The following is a 7680-nucleotide window of genomic DNA, read 5'->3' as shown; positions in this document are numbered from 1 at the left end:
GGCCATGGCTCACGGGCCCAGCCGCTCCGCGGCATATGGGATCTTCCCGGACCGGGGCACGAACCCGTGTCCCCTGCATCGGCAGGCGGATTCTCAACCACTGCGCCACCAGGGAAGCCCTACTAATAATTTTAGTAATAACTCCATCCAGAGACATAACTCCTAGGACCTTAGAGTTACCGGAAAGTAAAATTAGCTAAGTACGTAGTTGAAAAGAATGATGTAATGATCAATACAAATTTTTCAAGCATGAAAATATGCAATAAGATAGCATTCTGTGGGAGAAATGGAAATATGGAAATGAAATGGAAATGAAAATATGAGTTCAAGAAGAAGAAGGAACAATGTAACTTTTCTGGCTGTTAAAGAAGAGCTAGGTCGCATATATTTAAAATTCATAATGTTGGGTAAAAAAGTACTGTGGGATTTAGATTCCTTGGGGTAACTTTTAAAAAGTGAGCTAACAGCTTTATTTTAAAATATCATGACTTGCATGCAATACTCTGGAAATGATACTCTTTGCAAACTTATGTTGAAAAATTATAGGTGGCAACATAAAAATATGGGAAGGATGCAAGTTTTTCAGAAATTTTTCACGGAGTTATGTGAGCAAAAAGTTTGAAGAACAGTGATCTTGAAGCCCACAGAAGACCTCCCCAGGTTACTTAAAATCTGGCTCAAGTAATCGTTAACACTACCACTTTACACATTAAAAACATTGCTACTGTGTAAAATAAAATGCCCTTGGTCACTGCCGTGTGCCCTGGATATTCAGCAAATGCTAACAAATGAGAACTGAATGCATCACTTTGAGTTGACACAGGGACTTTTCCCTGTGCTATGCTAGAATCTCTACAGAGAGCTACTGTGTGTAGCTATGCCCACCGCACTGCATGTGTTTCAGGAAAACAATAAAACAAAACACAGCTTTTAAGATAAACAAATGTGCCACAAGATTTTCCTGTGATTTCTCTGCAATATAAGCCTAGTCTATGAGGTCCTTAGAATACATGTTTTCCAAACCCAAATTTAGGACCCATGATCTGATATGTGAAAGTATCCTTTGGAGGTTAACTGGGCAGCTTTCTGGAAACAAGAAATTTCTTGAAAATCCAGAAACTCAGGTCAAAATAAGTAAGTATAATCCACGTCACATCTGCTGTCTCAACGTGAAAGTTTTATAACTTATTCTAATGCCAAACTTGGACTCTAGAAAGCTTGGATTCTCATTTTATTCTGCTACCAATCCTTAATAAATTACCTCTCTGGGCCTCATTTTCTTCATCTGTAAAAGAAGCAGAATTGCTTACCTATCTTTTGTTTCCCTTCTGTGCAGATTTTTTTTTCATTCATTAATTCAACAAGCCTTTACTGAGCACTTGCCATGTACTAGATTCAAAGGTGAATGAGACAAAGTAAGTCCCTTCCCTCAAGGTGCTTCCAGGCTATGAGGACATTAAGACTGTTAACTTGTTTACAGATAATTACAACGTAGACTGATAAATGCTATAATAGAGTAATGTGGAAGGCATGATGATGCCTCAGTGGATGGAAGCATCAAGTTAGTGAAGACTTCATGGAGGATGAAACACTGAAATGCATCTCTTTTTTTGGTCCATTTGACGCTTTAAAATTTTTTAAATTGCCATTACTTTTAAAGATGTGGCAATACATCCATATAATATAAAATTCAAAATGTATAAAAGAGCATGCTCCGAAAAGTTTCCCTTTACGCTCCCCAGTTTTCTTCTCAGAACAATCAGGACTACCAATTTCTTGTATATTCTTCCAAAGATTTGAATTATAGCTTAAAAGAATGAGTGCAAGATAATCAAGTGAAAAAGAGATGGAGCCCTGAGACAAAGGGAACAGCAACAGCTTGTGGTGGAGTTGGGGCCCTTGAGGCTGATGGGCAGGACAGGGCAGCTCTTTGAGGGCCCTTCCCATGCTAAGGAGTTTGGATTTGATCATGAAGCATTTAGGACAGCCATCAGTGGTTTTAGAGCAGAGACGGTGCCTGATTAAATGAACGATTTAAAAAGAGCACTCTAGCAGAAACGTGGAGGACGGATTGGAGAGAGGTGAGAGGATGAGAGAGACCAGTTAGGAGGCAATTGTAATAATCCAGGGAAGAACTGATGAGAAACTAAGGCAGGACAGAATCAGTAAGGATTGGAAAGGAGACCAACACAAGTTACTAAGGAAAAAGGATGAACAGCAATGGATTTAATTCCTGTTCTCACCTAAGAATTGCCTGAGTCAAGTTCTAAGAATAATTAGAATTAATTATTCCCTCTACTGAAGCAGCCACCAGGATACCCCATCTTGTCTTAGATGTTTATCTCAGTGACCTCAAGATATCCATGCTTCCCAGGTCAAATTTCATCACTCAAATCCTTATCCCCATACTGGTCTGTCATCAGAAAAATCCCCTGTATCCACACCCTTCTCTGAACAGTCCCTTCACTTTCTAGTCCTGAGAGAAAGCTGGCTTTCCCTGAGGACACTGAATTCCCTGCAGCCCTCATGAGTGGTGGCCAGTTCTCTCTCACCTATCATGCACCACAGCATCAGAAGGTGATCCAGGTGTTCGTCTGGCTCCTCACTGCCACTTCCAAGCCATTGTCTCTTTCTTGCCCTCCCCCATCAGCTGCTTTGAAGCTCATGCTATCAGACTGCACCTCCAGACCTTCTTGCTGTGTCTCCTCCTGTCTTCCCTGTCACTCCCACACATTCCTTGGAGATTTTAACACCAGGTTTACTGTGTTTCTCTCCTCCAGTCTCCTGTCATTATTCTTGGTGATTTCAATATCTACATGGCTGGTCCATCCAATCTCATGGCCTCTCTATTCCTCAATCCCTTTATTTCCAGTGATCTTTTCTTCTGCCACTTCAGCCACCAACCCCCACTGCTATCCTTAGTTCTTGTCATTTATAATAACTGCATCCCCTCAATTATCTCAGTGTCAAGCATTTTACTTCTACATCCAGCTCATGCCCTAAGCTCAAAAAATTCTTCTACTCCACCAGGCACTTTGTTCATCTGACCCTACTGCCTTTTCACTGTTTATTTCCATCCCCCAGGCCCTCATTCCCTCCTTACCTAACTTAGATTCCATGGTTCTGAATTATAATTACTCCTTTAAATCTGCTCTTACCTCTTTTGACCCTTTATTGCTTCCATTATATTATCCTAAAAAAAAATCCCAACTCTGGGAATAGTCCTGTCCCTACCTGCTCTGCTCTTGCCCCTAAGAATCTAAATATACCTCAAGAAAAAAATGATTATGTTGACATCAGACCGTAAGTTGCCCCTTACTGCTGATTGACGATTCTTCTGCATATTCCTGGTCAATTTATTTGACTCTCCAGGGCTATTTCATTCCTCAAAACTCCATCACCTTCCTCCTATTTCATCGACCATTCCTCTCAGACAAATGTAAGCAGCAGCAGAAACTCTCACCATCAAATCCTGCTTCCTGCATCTGTCCCTTTATACCCTCTTTTCCTTCTGTTGCAATGGATGAGCGGCTCAGCCTCCTGCCTACCATCCCCTTCACTGGTGCACTGGATTCCAACCCCTCCTACTCCCATGGTTGCCTCCCTGATTTCCTATATGTTCACATTTTTGTCTCTCTATTGAGTCATTCTCATTAACGAACAAACAACACCTTCAAAAACGATTCTCTCCTTGACTTCATATCTCCTCCAACTACCACCTCATTCTTCTGCTTCCCTTTACAGAAAAACTCCTTAAAAGAATTGTCTGTGCTCAGTGTCTCCACATCTCTACCTCCCTTTCCTTTTTGAATCGGCTTCTAATCAGGCTTACATTCAATCACTGAAACCTTTGCCAAGGTCACATCACCAAATCAGATAGTCATTTGTTCATTCTCATCTTCTCCTCTTTCTCAGCCTCTGGACAGCATATAACACAGTTGAAACAATTTCTTCACTTGATTTCCATACTCCAACAATCTCCTTTTTCCCCCTCTTGCCTCTTCTCACTTGCCATTCTTCTTGGTTTGCCTTGCTTATCCTTCTTTTTCTGACCTTTAAATCACGGAGTATATAGTAGACACACTCTAAGAGGACCCCCCCCCTCAGTGAGTCACGCCTTATATAACACACTCCCCTTGGGTGTGGGTGGAACCTGTGTCTAGTTTTTAGCCAATAAAATATGCAACAGTGATAGCACTTTGTAGACATAATTAAGGTCCCAAATCAGTTGATTTTGAGTTGTCTAAAAGGGAGATTATCCTGACTGGGGCCTGGTTTAATCAGAGGGAGGCCCTTAGAAGGTCAGAGATTCTCTTTCCTTCTGACCTTGAAGAAGCAAGTCACCATGAGTTCACAGAAATAAATTCTGCCAACAAGCTTAGGAAACACGAAAGACCTTTCCCCAGGTGAGCCTCTAATGAGAACACAGCCCAGCTGACACCCAGATTGCAGCCTGTGGCCCCATTTAGCCATGCCTGGACTCCTGACCCATAGGAAGTATGAGTTAGTAAACATGTGTCCTTGTAAGTCTCAAAGTTTGAGGTAATTTGTTATTGTAGCAATATAAAATGAATACAGTGTGTTTCAGGGCTTAGGCCCCAGGCACTCTTCTTTTGAACTTGATATTGACAAATGGTTTCCATCTTCTCTACCTACCTCATTCTAGTGAGGGTCCTGACTGCAGAGACCTAAAGAAAACACATTACCCAAACCTCTCTTGCAGGTAAATCTTGGATGCAAATTAAAATCCACTAATTAGATATACTAGTGTGAGATTTGAAAGGAAAAATGAGGCACAGGTAATTCTTGTTACTGCTTTGACTATTTGCAAACATGGTTTGAGGATGACAGTGTTGAGTCTCTAGTGTGTGGATATTGTGAGGTAGTTGCAGTGGTAGCACTGACTGGACTCAGCTTTCCAATATCTAAGCACCAGTTTCCAGTTGGTAAGAGGAAGTTATGGTGACTGCAGAGACCAGAATCCACATCCCACTGTCTAGCCAATTGTGACGTGATGGCAGCAACTCCTGATCCCAGTTTCCTGGTCCTTCACCTGCAGCTATGACTGTGTATTTTTCATCCATTCAACAAATACTATTGAGTTCCTACTAATGTGCCAGGTACTATTCTAGATGCTGAGAACACACCAGTAAACAAATGGACCAAATCACTTCCTTGATAGAGCTTACACTCTAGTGACTTCAATAGTTTCAATGGAAGCTTCCTGATTCTCCACTTTCTTAATTGTGATAAGTTCAGGTCTTTGGGTGACTAGCAACCCACTGCTGATTTCTGGACTTGAGCTGCATGCAGGGGTCCCTGTGTCATCTGTTGCCCATTCAAGTTTCAACCACAGTGATGCTTTCAGGCTACAGCACTTAGCTGTGGGGTAGTGGTGGCAGGCATCCTTTACCCTGTGTGCCTGCACCATTGGCACCCAGGGCAGTCACCCCATCTCCTCTTCAGGTTCCATACCATGTGTCATGCAGGTCTCTGGGGGTGGCCATGCCTCTCATCTGAGGGCTTTGAGATCGTTGCTCTGCAAAGCCACTGGAGCCTTTTGATCACGTCCTCTCTTATTTTCAATTGATATGGTGATGTTGTGCTCTTCCAAGTCAATCTTAAGCCATGCTACACAAGGGACATACACTCTTTGTGAAGATGGGACCACTATTACCTTCTCTCCCATGGGCCCACTGCCTATCCCTCTGGTGGAGGTATATGGATGTAGGGATATGGTCAATATGGAAAGAGACCACATGCTTTGAATGGATTGATTGTGAGTGACTGTGGCCTAAAGAATTAAATAAACAATGTGGTTGGAAGATATACCGTTCTATGTTAATGCTATAACATTACAAATGGTAACTTTAATCAGAACAGAAAACAAATGATCCATCACTGCACACTCTGGATAAGGCTTGCATTGTGGTCATCACCAGTGAAACACAGTAACCACATCTAAGAGAATCATTGGAAGCCAGTATTCATGAATGGCACCATGGATGATGCATCTTCACGAGTAACGGTGAAACCAGCATTAAATAAATGATATTACAGAATTTGCAAGAATATCTGTATTCTTTCAATACAAATGAGATTCTAAAGAGCCATGGCAGTATGAGCAATAAGAATATTGCTACATTTTTACAAATGTTTATGATATTAGTGAGGAACAGTGCATTTGATAATAAAGTTGAAGAGGAGATTCTTGAACAGAAGAGGTGGTGTCTGGATACTACAAAGACTCTTCATGTAAAGTGGTGGGACAAAAAACAAATACGAAAGTGCCTCTTCCTATCCAGTATTCTATTTTATTTTTACTTTTTTTTTAAGTTTTATTGAAGTATAGTTGATTTACAATGTTGTGTTAATTTCTTCTGTACATCAAAGTGACTCAGTTATACATATATATATATATTCTTTTTCATATTCTTTTACATATATGTGTATATGTATATATTCTTTTTCAGATTCTTTTCCGTTATGGTTTGTCGCAAGATACCGAATATAGTTCCGTGTGCTATACTGTAGGACATTGTTGCTTATCCATCCTATATATAATAGTTTGCCTCTGCTAATTCCAAACTCCCAATCCTTCCGTCCCTTACCCCCCCACCCCTTGGCAACCACAAGTCTGTTCTCTATATCTGTGAGTCTCTTTTTGTTTCATAGATATGTTGATTTGTGTCATATTTTAGATTCCACATATAAGTGATATCATATGGTATTTTTCTTTTTCTTACTTTGCTTAGTACGATAATCTCTAGGTCCATCCATGTTGCTGCAAATGGCATTATTTCATTCTTTTTGATGGTGAGTAATATTCTATTGTATATATGTACCACATCTTCTTTATCTGTTCATTTGTCAATGGACATTTAAGTTGTTTCCATGTCTTGACTATTGTAAATAGTGCTGCTATGAACATAGGGGGTTTTTTTGTTGTTGTTGTTTAAATTTTATTGAAGTATTGTTGATTTACAATGTTGTATTAATTTTTTCTGTACAGCAAGGTGACTTGGTTATACATATGTATATATATATTCTTTTTCATATTCTTTTCCATTATGTTTTGTCACAGGATATTGAATATAGTTCCCTGTGCTATACAGTAGGAACTTGTTGTTTATCCATCTACCCAGTATTCTAAATCTTCAGCAATAAATACTATACCTTGAATGGGCCCAATAATTTTGTAATACATTTTTGGATCAAATTGTTTATATAGACAGGGGTTTTATAAAAAATCGTTTTCTTTACTCTCTGCACTTACTTTTGCCTTCTTCAGTATATTTAACCTCATTCTATCCTACTGAGGACAAGATTTCTCCATGAGGTAGGGAACATGAATGCAGGCAGCTCTTGGGTTACCTACTATTGCTTTTTCTTAAATAATTTTTTTAAATTTATTTATTTATTTATTTTTGGCTGCGTTGGGTCTTCATTGCTGCGCACAGGCTTTCTCTAGTTGCGAGCGGGGGCTACTCTTCATTGAGGTGTGCGGGCTTCTCATTGCGGTGGCTTCTCTTGTTGCAGAGCAGGGGCTCTAGGGTGTGTGGGCTTCAGCAGTTGTTTCATGTGGGCTCAGTAGTTGTGGCTCACAAGCTCTAGAGTGCAGGCTCAGTAGTTGTGGCCCTCGGGCTTAGCTCCGCGGCATGTGGGATCTTCCCGGACCAG

Source organism: Physeter macrocephalus, chromosome 4 (assembly GCF_002837175.3).
Source record: "Physeter macrocephalus isolate SW-GA chromosome 4, ASM283717v5, whole genome shotgun sequence".
In the NCBI taxonomy this organism is placed as follows: domain Eukaryota; kingdom Metazoa; phylum Chordata; class Mammalia; order Artiodactyla; family Physeteridae; genus Physeter; species Physeter macrocephalus.
This window is presented reverse-complemented; position numbering follows the sequence as displayed.